The sequence below is a fragment of the Eleginops maclovinus genome, chromosome 4 (assembly GCF_036324505.1).
Source record: "Eleginops maclovinus isolate JMC-PN-2008 ecotype Puerto Natales chromosome 4, JC_Emac_rtc_rv5, whole genome shotgun sequence".
Classification (NCBI taxonomy): Eukaryota; Metazoa; Chordata; class Actinopteri; order Perciformes; family Eleginopidae; genus Eleginops; species Eleginops maclovinus.
Genome location: NC_086352.1, coordinates 32,881,858 through 32,896,717, shown reverse-complemented (window position 1 = coordinate 32,896,717; position 14,860 = coordinate 32,881,858). Strand labels below are relative to the sequence as shown.

Here is a 14,860-nt window from a genome sequence, read left to right as displayed (position 1 = left end):
AACAAAACCCTAATCCCCCCCGCTGAAATCGAAGCATGTGGTTTGCCCCAATTGGTCCCAATTGGCTGCTTGCAGTATTTATCAGTCCTCAACCCTCAGCCATGCTTTTTGCTGAACCAGGAAGTAACCTCCCTCTGCAACAACGTTAACGCAACTAAACGAACACTTGTGTTGGCTGTGCTCAAATGTGGGACAATTAACTAAATAATGTCAGGTTACAAGCCAATAAAAAGTTTACCTTTTAAATGAAATATGAGGTGTAAAATGTTGCTGTGGTTTACTGCAACTGAAATGAGGTAAACTAGAGGTGAGGGTGCAGTGTAATGATTTTACCCTGTGATTGTGAGGAGGAACGGTCATACACGGGAATAGAGACACATCAGGGTGTAGGGTTAGTACACCTTTTGTTTTGTTTTTTGTAGTGAGCGGCTTTTCAAACTGTTGTACAATTAAATAAAATACTGCCTATTGCAATTATAGATAAATGTGTGCCATGCAAACAGATGACTGGTATGAAGTTGTGAAGGCACAGAACTCAGGAGTTTAGCAGTCTTAAGGCCTGTGGTAGTTAGCGAGGGACAGCTAATATGCATGTTCTGTGTGAACATTTGTTTGTGTGCATCGACACCCTGACCCCAGAGTTGGACCTTTCCAAACACAGCTGTCAACACTTTACATCTAGTTTTTTCCCCCAACCTTCATTTGCTTTTTTCCCTGTTTAATTTCTTCTTTTTTTTCTGGAATCCCTCCACCCTGGATCCCTCCATTAAAGATAACTTGTATTGAGCCACATCTAATTCCCTTCAATCCACCTCCCCCTCCTGTCTCAAGTGATCTCTTCCCAGAAGAGAAAATCGAAGGTAAACCACTTCTAAGGCAAAAACGGTGTGCTCCACTTTAAATATCACCATCCGACGCATGACGAGGAGCGGGGTTGCGATAGCTGCTTTGGAATAACACGTTAAAAAAATCACAAAGTTGCACATTGTATCACATGCGATAATGTTCCGCTCAGCATCTGGTGGTTACAACACATAACCGAGACCTTCTCTGCCTTTGAAAGCTGCAGTCTTTCATGTCGGGAGGTAAACACTCTGCTTTACTTATTTGTTCTTTTCTGATGTTTCTGTGGCGCGGCCCCACCAAAAAAAAGCCCCCCCACACACACACACACACATGTGAAAGAGACATTTTGGAAAATATGAGTAAGTAAGCAAAGAGAATGGAGCTGAAGGAGATAAACATAAACAGAGCGGAGAGAAAGAAAGAAGGTTTCTCTCTGAGTCAGCTGGTTTTTCAGTAAAGTCTGATTAAACGAGGTGGCAAAATGGTCGGGGTAGTAAATAACAGAGGTGTCAAAATGTTGCTTAATGACCGGGATATTCATTGCATGGAATATGTGAGTGCACATTTACGCAGGAGCTGTGTTTCTCTTGTTTTCTCTTTAATGTTCAAGGGGAGTTTAGAGGTTTAAAACAAATGAGTGGAGAGTAAGTTAGCTTTACAGGCTTTGCTGACTGAAGACTTGGAACTGGGTAACACTTTGTTCGAAACACAGTGATGATGATACATTTTTCAAAGAGAAATTATGAGATTATTTGACATAAGTGATCAATCAATACCCAACAGCAGTCACTGGATATTAATGTCTTGACATAAGCTGCTTTTATTGCAATTGGATTAGGCCTGTTTTAAAACTATTTACTTTTAAAAGTAAATAACTAAAAGATAAAATGTAATGATAAAAAATAAATACATATATAAATAACTTCTCCCTGATTAAAAACACAAGTTAAGAAATGGGTATTGGAAAAAATTACATTTTGATTTGGTTAAAATCAGCAATAGGTAAGAAAAGTATTAACACATTGCTTTTTTGTCATTTTAAAGGATATGTTGACAAAAAAATAATAACAAATCAGCAGACATACTTTTTCTTCAAAATATAAATAATCACTTTAGAATTCAGATTTTTTTTTAGGTTTGGTTCAAACATGTCATACAGAAATACAGAAAGTGTAGGTGAATTGTCCTAGTCAGAAACACCATTTATATATTCTGACGCTTTATTCATTCAGCAAGAAGGCCCCATCTTGCAAAAATGGGGAAAAAATGGGTGATTCTGACCTCTCCCGAAATTGTTTTATTTCTTCACTGACCTCTGCTAAAAACCTTCTCTAAGTTTCATTAAAATCATCCCACTTGTATGTTTGTTATGCTGCTGATGGACAAACAGACAAACAAACAGCGGTGATATGGAGCCTGAAAACTGTTCACAGAAACTTTAATGGGATGTGTAACGGCTGGTGCTGGTGGAGCAGGTGTAGAATGAGCTGGAGGTTATAGCAGCACAGTCAGCAGTGCAGCACCTTCCCCTCCTCTTTCCAGGGGGGAAACCCCTTCCTCTAGCAGGGGGATGCTCGAAGCAAAGAAAGAAGGGGGAGGGAGGGAGGGGGAGCTGTGGTGGCGGTGAACTCAGCACTTTTCTTATCTTCTCTCTCTCTAACCCTCCCCCCCTCTTCCCCTCTCTCCCAGGGCTCCCTGATTGCCGACCAGTAGCGGAGCTGAAGCTTAACGGGGCTGTCACGCTGTCCAAGGAACACCCCCCCACCCCCTCCCACCCACTGTCTGAGGTGACTAAGGGCTTTCTGGGGAAGGAGAGAGGGAGGGTTTAAAAAAACTGTAAAATACTTCCAGGTATTTATATGTGTTGCTGCATGAACGGGTGAAAGTTTAGTGGTAAAAAATTAGCGTGGTCACAGCTGGTTTTTCAAGACACGATGCAATATGTGTGGCCTGATGATGATGAGGATGATGGCTCAAAGTTGGCTGCACTGAACAATCAGAAACAATGACTTAATTAAATGTATTATATCAACAAATTTCATATAGCTGTAATAGGTTAGTTGAAGGTAATAATATTAAGTTCAAATAAAAAGTACTAGGTTCAACTTAATATTATTGCTTTCATTTAACCTTATACGTTATGTGAAATTTGTTTACTAAATACATTTAATTAAAGTCAATGTTTCAGTATGGGACACCTGTTCTATTGGATGTAGACGACCTGCATATCAACAGATAATTCCAATTTAATCCAATTAAGTATCTGGTGTAGTGGCGTCTGTCTTCAAATCCAAGCTGTTTGTCTGTCATTTTTTTGTCTGCAGTGTCTAGACCATAAGCTATATAGTGAGAAAGGCTTAGATAATGTAATATATTTGTGTGTGTACGGTTGAGGGCTTCAGAGGGGAAGTTAAATCCTTTGTCCCGGAGTGGAAACCCTGACATGCCCTGAGGACGCGAGGTTAGTTCACCAAGTGTCTATTTCTTGTCCTGCTGTGGAAATGCCTTTGCTGTCATGTCAGGAATATCTAGCCAAGGTGTGGATCAACATGTAGCATTGGTCTGTTAATAGCAGGGCCTGATAGCTGGGGTCGTGATTTATTTCAGTTGATATTAAAGTTAGGATTGACTGCAGTGCTGCTTTGGCATCTCCGAGTTCCCCTCACAGCACCTTCTCTCATCGTTTCCTTTGCCAGATTTGGACGCTGACACTAAATGGATTTGCCATAACTCTGACATGAGTGGGAGGATAAATATATTTTTATATATAGTCTGTGTGTTCGTGTGTGTGCAAGGCTGTGTGTGGTTGTAAAGTGAGGCAAAAAAAAAGCCTGAATAATTTAGCACTCACATTATTTTCTAATGCCATTCTTTAGAATCTGACTGTGTCACTCTAACAAATGCATGTGTCGGAAAGTTCAGGGGATTTTGTAGGGCGCCTGTGAACAGTGAGTGATGGCAACCAGCCGACTCTCAGCTCCCTCTTGTCTACCAACAGCTCCATGTGAGCCCCGCGCACCATATTCCCTCCTCAGAACTAACGCCGTGGCGAATCGAAACAAAAAGGCCACATATTTTATTTATGTGTCAAAAGTGCGGTGGAAGGAGGGCAGGAAGGAGGGAGCGGGGCGTATCACTCTATCCGTCGCTTGATATCATTCCATCCATGCGGATCAATTCTCCCAGACAGAGGGAGATGAGAAAGGAGCGAGCGCGAGAAGGAGGGAGGGAGGCGAGCAAGGGGAGCTGAAATGGTGGTCGTATTGATTTGTCAAAGAAATACAGCGTTGAGTGTTTTGCTTAAACGTCCACATAAACCTGAGCTGTCAGAGGTGGGCGGGCATATGCTGACATTTGGCCTCACCGACATAGATTGTGGATTTTCTGCTTGGCTTAGCTGTACACTGCTTTACACTGCTTTACTCATCAGCTTCATGTGGCATCTGCAAAACGTTGCTTTGTGGAACAATCTTCAAAATAAAACATAAAACTTCATCAGCCACACTTTTATGCTTATTGTTTGAGAAAATCCGAACTCAATTGCATCCCTTATCATTCCTGGGCATGGACTACGTTTTGTTCTCTACATTTATCCCATTTTGTCTTTTATGATATAATTACCTTATTTTATTGTAAACTAATACAACAATATGATTGATAATACGTATATGGCACTTATACAAGATTTCCTAGGGTTAGGGTTAGTGTTTAGAGTTCTAATATCACTGGTAGGCCACGTTCAAAGACATATAACTGCCTGTCTGAGCCTATTTGTATGTTTTTCCATAAAGAAAATCCCAGTTGGTACCAATCTAAGCCCCATATAAAAAGCATAACCTTTCAATTAAAAAAATATCTGCAGCTACTTAGGCTAATCACGTTCCTAAACTTTGAATCAGTACAACAAACTTTGTAACACTACAGCATAACCTCAATCAAGACTAATTGGATGGCGGATTTTACCGCTAAATTCCCATTGTCAGTTTTATGAGATTATAACCTACTGTCATTGTAAATGAATGCATGATAATACATGATTGACAACAAGTATGGGTCACAAATTGACGCTTTTCCAGGGTTAAAGTTACTTTAGAGGGTCTTTGTTAAACAGGTACTTGCAGGCTTTTCCATAATATAAATCACAGTTGACACTACTCTAACCCCCACATACCTACACAATCCAGGCCATAGTAAACCTAACCCCCCAAATAAATATTTTTTTTAAATCTACCTACATCTGCCGCTGCTTAGGCTAATCACATTCCTAAATTGTGAATAACTACAACAACCTTGGTAAGAGTGGAAAAAATAAACACCACAACATTATGTTAAGATAAAACCTCAATTAAGACCACCCAAGCAAATGTAGCTGACTATGGTGAAACTCCCACATCGATAAAAAAGACCAGGAGAGCAACATGGTGCCTAATTGGTTCAAAGAATCTGCCAGAGATTCAGCCTTGTTTATCAAAAGAAATGTCCCATATTTGACCATGGAGAAACGGGGAAAAGCCCTTTTCCACTCTGTGACTACATACCTGGCACAAGGACAAGAGTGGAGGGTTGCAATGAAATTAAAGAGCAGTTAAAGAAAACTGGAGAAAAGAGCAGAGTGTGCGCAGGGCTATAAAAGGGATAGTTTAACCATTGATCGAGAGCAGTGGTGGAAATGGCAGCTGTAAATCAATTTTATCTTGGAGCAGCTAAAGAGTGTTTTCTAATGAGGTTAATGCCACATAATGGCTAAATTCTTCTGCTTAAGAGATGCCCTCAAGGTGGTGGCGAGAGATAGATGTCGCCATGGAAAGCTTAACACTTGGCCATTCAACACCAAGCAGACGGATGCCTTCTTCTCTCAGGGAGATTGTATCTTAAATGATGTTAAACCTTTATTTGTTAGAAGGTTTCAGGGAATCATTATGTCATTCATTACACTTTTGTCTAGACAGTGTGTTTTATGGATAAATCTGGTTGAGATTGGGCATTTAGGAAATGTTTCGATCTGTTTTCATCTTCCAATAGAATGAGTTCCTTCCTGACCACAACTAAGGCATATAAAACAAAACAAAACTCCGTACTATTTCCATATTTTCAACACTGTTTCAATTAAATTCAATAAACTGTGGAACTTTTTTTGAATACTGCTTGTAATGTCAGTGCTTGGCAGTGAACAGGCTAGCATGTGAAACTGGAATGGGCCGGGTATGCCTCTGAAAAGACAAGCTGACCCAGCACTAATAGACTATGAATCAAATTGACCTTTGGCAAATAGTAGTGTTTATGAAATCCTTTATGTTTTAGGAAATGAGGCCTGAACACTATACTCTGTACACACAAGTACTGCATTCACACACATACATGCAAGAATCATGTGCAAACGGGATAAACGGAACATACTAACAGTTTCAAACATGTGCATGGCAACAGATCTTTGTTTAGTTCAAATTGTACTCAGCAAACACAATTGAAGTTAGGGTTAATGTGTCGTAAATTGATACATTTTCTTAAACTCTACATTAATTTTTTGTTACATTACAATAAAATAATTGGAACGAGAATATTGTTTTCTGAATTAAACACAAACACCGGTCTCCTTAAAGAAAGTTTTCAGAATACTTCATGGTCTAATGAGTTATTGAAAAACCCAAGACGGTTGGTTCCAAACGTTATTTAGTAAAACATAATTCAAGCAATCGTCATCTACTGTAGGTTGTTCGGTTAGCATCTTTATTTTTAACCCGTTTTGCTTCCTCTATGTGCTCCTGGGATACAAAGACGTCAGCAGAAGGAGGAAGCTTCGAGAGTCAACAACTCGTGCATCCTCAACTGATACGTGCAGGGATTCCCAAAGCATCCGGTATCAAGACTAATCACTAGCTAGCTAGCTTACATGTCAGCAGACGCAGACGTGTTGAAATTATTACATTACACAAATTGCATTAGACAGTAATGGAAGCATAAGGAATCCTCTTTGTCTTCGGCGAGAGTGATCTGAGGAGTCTGCGAGCTGTAAACTAGCCTCCACCATCAGGTTGTTGACGGAAAGCATCTCATAATCAGAAAATGCGGTGAGGAGACACCGTGGGTGCATTGCATTATGGGAGAGGCTTGGTGGACTAAGGTGTTGACAGGCAGGCGTTTTAAGTTTCCAATATTAAGGAATTCCTAATCATATCCATCACATTGGCGGGGAATGTAGCACTGATGCACGCTACTTAAAATCTGAATTAGTCCAACGCGGACCACATTTATCGATCCAAGCATACTCATTCAGCGCTAACACGAGAATGGCTAACCGTTGACACAGACAGATGATGTGCAGATTTAAAATAATGCTTTCATATAACACTGCAAACCACTCTGGTGTGTGTGTGTGTGTGTGTGTGTGTGTGTGTGTGTGTGTGTGTGTGTGTGTGTGTGTGTGTGTGTGTGTGTGTGTATGAAAAAAAATGAGTACAAGCAGCATGTGGCATGAAACTTAAGGAAAGTTCATCTCCACAGACCTCTAGCATTGATCACTGGGGCCCTAAAGCTATTATCATGATCTAATTAGGTTTAACATAAGTCTGTGTCACGGCCCGGTGCAAGGCTGTCTTGTCCCCAATTCCACACTTTCACAGCATCCCTATTTAAAAATAGCGCACATGTGCCACACATACATGCATTGAATACTAATACTTTTTTTCCCAGTAGTACTGAGATCTACTTTAATGTCAGACTCAGGTTCTAAGTAGGCGGAAATGATGTAATTTGTGAGGTTATGAAAAAACGTAGGGGTAATTTTTCAGGTTTTCCCTCCCTTGTTGATGCCGACTAGAAATCTTACAATTAGCAAACATGGTTTAAAAAATTACGTCAACACGTATCTCTTCCACATCAGCAATGGAAAAGCCATTGACCAAAAGCAATGGGATTTCCCAATTCAATTATGTTTCCTGTTGACCAATTACTTTATTCCAGGCTTCTTACCAAAAACACGTTCAAAAAATCATTGATTTCGAGTTGAGGGAACTGGAAGTTATAAAACGCTGTCTTTTCTGGGCTTAAGGACTCATTCCTTCACCACTCTCAGGCTGCAACCACTTATGAGCATGCATTCATCTGTTCACGTTACATTTCCTACTTGATGTCCATGCAACATTTCAGTGGACGAGGGTGAATACGGTGACCTATATGGTGATGGCATTTTTGTGGTCCAGCACAGTATGATAAATCTTTATTATACGATCGGTTTACTTATGTGAACAGGACTCGCAGTTCTGATACAACTTCACCACACTGACTCCGTAGATATTATCCAATTTTCCTGCACTCTGCTCTTTTTACTCCTGAGAGCTGTGAGTTGTAGATGATGTGAATACCCCTGGCTCTTAAAAAGAGAAGGTGAAACATGTAGCCGGTGACCTAATAAGAAGACCTTTGAGGTACGGCCATTAATACAGCTGTCAAAAAGTATTCCGTAATAGAATACTATATTTAATTTGTTTTATGTACCTTATATCTGGGCTGCCGTGCTTTAATACAGCTGTGAATTACCTCCTCTGACACCTTATTCATTTTCAACATGATTAGCGGCAGTGGTGTGCATGACTGGCGCAGTGGGTGGCTGTGGCCCAGTGCACACACTCATGGGCTCATTATGCCATTGCGCAGGTGTAATGGAATGACAACCCCCCCCCCTTCCCCAACCACCCAACACACAACACACACACACACACACACACACACACACACACACACACACACACACACACACACACACACACACACACACACACACACACACACACACACGGCCTTGCATGTAGAAACTCAACAACATGAAAGCTTGCACACACACTGAATACAGTGGGCCCTCTTGGCCTCTTCACAAAGCAACTTTTTTTCAATGTTGTACAATCTAGGCATCCACTACAGTCTTATTATTTCAGGGCCAGGCTGAGGGTCCATGCTTCAGCCCCCCCATATAAGGGAAGACAAATCTTAAAGAGAAAAAACGTGTTAAGAGGACTCCCCTCCCTCTCCACTATACTCCTCTGTTATTATGAATAGTGGCGGTAAGAGAGAAAAGCATATACTCCATTTGAATCTGTTCATAGTTCCTGAAGGACCACTCTCGCCAGACGAGGGCCCTCCTCCCCCCCACCCCCCACCCCCACCCCCCCACTCCCTCTTTTGATTGATATGTGAAATCCGTCTCTCTCTGCAGCTCTAAAGGCAGTCCCTGTGTGTCTGAAAGGTGCTCATTGTTGAGCGGAGACCACTTTGTCAAGAAACAATCCTGTTCCCAAGGAAGCCGAGAATGTCTTAAAAAAGATACAGGCCCTTATTGTGTATGTCGGGGAACTTTAATTTTGTGTGTGAGGTCATTTTAATCCTGATGAATTTTTATAGTAGCAGTTGTAGTTCAATGGCCGCTCGCCCTAATGCTCTAAAGAAGGAGCAAAATAAAGGAAGAATGGGGAAAAGAATGAAAAAACCCACCCACGGGCCTGATGAACAATCCTAAACTTAGTGTGTCATGGAGAGTGAGGAGGAAGGGTGGAGGCCTTTGTTGACGGACACATTGGGATGTATTTAAGTTCTACAAAGGGGATTCCCTGAATGGAGGTTTGATTTCTGCTACACGGTTTTAAAAATGCGCGCTCTAAGGGTAGATTTGCCATGGGATAAAGTTTGTGTTTGGTAATCTCTTAGGCCACAGAATCCGTTGTGAGTGAACCACCCAGGACCTTGTGTCTGAACTGATGCCAAAGAGGAAGGGCAGCAAGCTTCTATGCAGGGGGTGTCAAACTCATTTAGGTTCAGAGGCCACATACAGCCTAATTTGATCTCAAGTGGGCCGGACCAGTAAAATCATAAATTAATAACTTGTAAATACCTCCAAATTAGTTTTTTTTGTGCAAAAAAAGTACATTCTGAAAATGTTCAAATTAAATTTCTTTAGAAAATTACATGCAATTTTGAAAATGTTATGCCATCATTTACACATGTGCATTGCAACTTACAGATCACAATGCATTTACAAAAACATTTTGTCAAAGGTATCTGAAACAATAAAGTATAAAACAACTTAAAACAAATATCTACAAATCATTTCCACATCTGTGCAGTAATTCTGACCAACTGAACTGACTCACCATACAAACAAAACTGGGAGCAATTAAGGAAGAGAGTTAAGTTATCCACCTGCCTTGTATACAATTTATACATACAAAATACAGAAAAGGTTCTGCAGTTTATATCTTCTCTGTCATTTTTAAACTTTGCAAAGGATGCTGTTTGTTTTACACCCCTGTTCTACACAGATAAATAATAAATAATTGAACATTCCTTATTGGCATATTGGATTTGTCCAACCCCATTTTTTCAAATTTGACGGAAACTTTCCCAATGCATGTCCATGTACTGTCAGAGCCATAAACGCAATTTTAATAGATGGGTTACCTCTCAGGATTCTTCTTTTTTGCAAACTAATGGTCTTGTTTGAGCAGCATTTTGTCTTTTCATCTGCTATTTAGTTGTGGCATCGCCCTCTGGCCCCGTGTAGGTTTAGACTGGATACAGGCCTATTAAGCAGGCGGTGCTGAACATGGAGCTAAACTGGATAAAGTTACTACATTTGTGTACTTTTGTGGCAAGTTAAAGGACTAGATAAACACATAACATGTTTTGTCGCTTTTTGTCAAAATGGTGCGCCATTACGGGAGCGAGGCTTGCTCATCACCATTGTGGCTAAATGGAAACTGGATCGTATTTGCAGGGTGAGACCAAACAGCATGATTCATAATGGTTATTTATGTAGCATGTAGCTGAGACGCAGCAGGGGGCAAAGGCATGGTCTTTGCTAAGTGCGTCTCTTTGCTTGCTACAGGCTCGCGGCCTGTCTTCCTGATAAATAATTCCTCATATGGATGCCAAAAAAACATCATGTCGCTGTTTTTGATCTTTCCCAAAATAATGAGTGCATGAGTCTGTCATTCTCCAGCAAAGAAACGAGGTGCATTCAAACAAGTTTTACTGGTACGTCAATCCCAGGGCAAACATTTTGCACGTAGTTTGAGTTACCTCTAGCTTGGTGGTGCATCCTCGGAATGCCTCCACATTCCAGCTGCTAAAACATACACCTACCTCCTCTGCTACTTTGTCCCACTCTTTCCTCTAACTGTCTCTTTCTTTCTCTGTTTCTCCCTCTTTCCCTCTGTTCGGAGATGCAGATCCAAGTACGCAATGGTGCATTACTAAGGACACCTGCTCTGTTGATGTGGCCAGGCAGATTGTGTATTTGTGAGTATGTGTGTGTCTGTGCGTGCGTGCGTGCGTGCGTGCATGCGTGCATGCATTTATTCATTTATCAACTTTGAGGCTGAGACTGGGACCAAAAATCTAAATTTGTCTGGAACAAATATGTCCATTTCTGTATAAGTTATGCATAATGGGATTTTAATTGTGTGCCCTGCAACAAGCAGAGACAGTGTCCTGATGGTTTGGCACCAAAACAAGAAACTCAAACCATGCAGTTGAAGTGTTAACTGATGAGGTAGATAATTGTGATCCAAACCCATATTGCAGTAATTGATTATCTTGTATATAAGATATCCTCAATGTTCTTCAACACCTGATTCTAGGACTTATCAAGGACTTTCCAGGCCCAATTCCCTTAAATTCAAAGATAAGACATGTTATAGTCCACACAAATATCAAGTGTTATTACCTGCAATCTATTGATCGATGTTTCCTGTGAAATAAAGATAGGAGACATTTACAGAAAATACATTTGCTACTACTAAGTAAAAACAATTTCAAATTTCTATCCTTGACATTTTATTCAGCTGATGCTTCATTTACTTTATTGCAAGTGAATTGCAATAAGTTGGAATAAACCATAAAGATACAAACTCAGAACAACAAGAAAAGTGCAGATTTGTTTGCTTCAAATAAGCCAAACCATTGTGCATCTGATTCAAATGACCTTAACTCATTCAGTCCATAGATTTTCTTCTATTTTTATTTAATTTAAAAGCCAAGGTACAGGTGAAACCATAGACTTTAAGCGCAAAATTCATAAATGCAAGTGGATTTAATGCCTCTTTGTGTCAATTGTTATATTTCATTCATTAAGATCAAATTAAAGCTGTTGAAATTTTTCAATATAATAGAGATGTACATGGAACAGAAAGAGAAAGTGATGTTTCCTCACTATCGGATACATCCAAACTAAATCACATGGTTCCTCCCACAGTTTGCGATTTCCTTAAATTCACAAAAATGAGAAAAGTCCTCCTTCCAAAGGGTCAAATGTACAAAGGACGGAGAAGTCAATGCTTAGGAGGGCACAATATGTCCTGTTACTTTATACTTTATTTTGCTAGGGAATGAGTAAGAGTGGAAGCGAAGGGGAGCTAAAAGGAATATTTTTGCGACAAATTTAAATGAGTTTTGTTCATTTCGCTTCCTAAACACCCCCCTAACAAACCTGTACCCCCCCCCCCCACCACCACCACTGTACCCCAACCTACATACAAAAAAAATCCTATTCACTTAGTATGTAGGTCACATTACAGTTGTGTCTAGCTATTGGATATGGGCTTAGATAACTGTTTGTTGAGTATTAAATGCTTTCGCTGCCTCAGCAGCCTCTGCCACTGGTATTTCTCACACAACTGTGCAACTGAAAGGAGGTAGCGCCGCAGCAAAAATCATGTCACACATACACACTCCCAACCTGTTTTTGTGTGTCCTTAAAAAAAAATCTTGTTTGCATAAAACATTCACTCTTCTCACATAAAAGTGCCTTATTCGAGGTTGAAAACAGGCTCTGAAAGCGAGCTAAAGCAGCATCTGTAACTGTGCCGCGGTGAATGGGAGGTAAACCCATTGACCTGAGGTGCTAGCTCAAGCAGATGAATCTTTGCTTTTCTTTCCTCTTATCCCTGTTTGCTTTGGGTGACCTTGCTCACCGGCCCTGATGCGCTGTGTTCACATAGCACCAGGCTAATGGCTCAGATAGCCAGCGTGGACACTACTTTCCACCAAAAAACACCCGACCATATACAACCCTTATTTTGTAAAATCAGTGTTGGAAGAAGTACTCAGATCCTTAGCTGAAGTAAAATCATGGCTCAGAAGTAACTTAAAAAACTGAAACATGTAATTGAATTAAGTGTATTGTGTCAACAAATTGTATTACGTTAGCTGAAAGCAATTATATTAGGTTTAAATATTTTCAACTTAATATTATTGCTTTCAACTAACCTAATACACTTACTTTGCATTTACTTTTGATACTTTTCAGCAGAGGTGGGACCAAGTCATTGTTTTGCAAGTCACAAGTTAGTCTCAAGTCTTTGCTTTCAAGTCCCGAGTCAAGTCCCAAGTCAAGACCAACAAGGCTCAAGTCAAGTCCCAAGTCTTACCGTTTGAGTTTCGAGTCCTTTTAACAACGGAGAAATAATATTTACACAAACCATGTATGCTTTTAAGATCTGTATATATTTATCAAACCAAGAACATTGTTCAAACACATTCAAAATAAACAAAGGCAAATGTAATTTCCACAGAAAGTGCTGACATTGTATTTCTATTGCACTATAACTGTCTCAAAAGATCCTCATTTTTGCCAAACACTCTTCACCTTAAAACTTAAACCTAGCCTTGAACTAAAAAACATGTCTGTGAAGTGTGATGAACATGACAATGAACAGAGTTGTGCTTTTCTATGTCAGGGCCCTATGCTGCATTGCATTTGCAAAAGATCAAATTGGCCAAAAGTCTGTCAGTCTCAGTTTGTGCACGATGGGGACGTAGTATGATGCCACCATGGCTGAAAACTCGCTCCATTGGAGCACTAGAGGCAGGCACTGCCAAGACTCTGGTGGCCACTCGGAAGGGTGAAGGAAGAGACTTCATGTTCAGTGCCCAGAACAAAAGGGAGGTCTGTCCTTCGGCTGTGTCTAGGTAGTGACTTACCACTCGGTGAGTTCCTCATCCTTGAAAACGAATGTTTAGGGTTGTTTCAAGGACAATGTTATGAATGCCTGTAGCCAACCATTCTGAAGCAGGGGGTGATTCTAAATTAGCCAAAAGCTGGAGACTGGACCAATCGTCAACATTTCTATTTCATCCAAGACGACCCAGAAAGGGGGCTCAAAGTGCAGAATAGTGAACTTGTCCATTAATGAACCCATAGGAGATACCGTTTAGCGTGTTCGTAAGCCAAGGTGACGTTTACAGTCTCATTGATATGTAGCTAGCTAGCAATTAGCCAATAAGCTAGTGTTGGCTTTCATTCAAAACTTACCATTCTTTGTGGAACTTCAAATGTCAAACGAAGTTGGAAGTTGTCTCGTCTCCAACTGTTATCTTCGTCCCGCATGTTTTACAGACTGCAGTTCTTTTTTTGTTGACCACCTCAAAGTTTTTAAATCCAAACAAAACTACCCGTGGTATCATTGTTGCCTACTTTGCGCCTTATAGTTTGTTCCGCCTCATTGGTTGTCCAGTACTTTGATTGGTTGGATGCTGTCCGATCAAAACAACATGGATCTAATTTGATTGGATGTCGTGCCACACACACGTTACACACACAGATGCACACAGGTGCAAAGAGAGATAGCGCAGTCCATGTCAACATACTTTTTAATCTTTGGTTTGGGGGAAAGTAGCAAGTATTTCCGAGTCAAAAGGGGCAAGTCCAAGTCCAAATGCGAGTCACTGATGTTAAAGTCCGAGTCAAAGTGCAAGTCTTTTTAGATTTTGTCAAGTCAAGTCTCAAGTCATCAAATTCATGACTCGAGTCTGACTCGAGTCCAAGTCATGTGACTCGAGTCCACAACAGAGTAGAAGTACAAAGAACCACAAAACAGAAATACACAAGTACAAAAATGTCAAAAAAGTACTTAAGTACAATACTTTAGTAAATGTGCTTTCCACCACTGCCTAAATTGCATACTTCCCCTCTGTTTTGTTTTTTTAGAATGGCCGGGGGCAGGTTCAGGCCCGAGGAGGAAATTGC

At 40.5% G+C, this 14,860-nt stretch overlaps 1 protein-coding gene across 1 annotated transcript in view; it reads left to right on the top strand.

The window, feature by feature from the left end:
• Nucleotides 1–14,860, top strand: part of znf536 (zinc finger protein 536) — a 206,290-nt gene that overhangs the window by 46,446 nt on the left and 144,984 nt on the right. The window contains 1 exon segment of the mRNA XM_063882540.1: nucleotides 2,536–2,633. The gene's annotated coding sequence lies outside the window, so the exon portion shown is untranslated.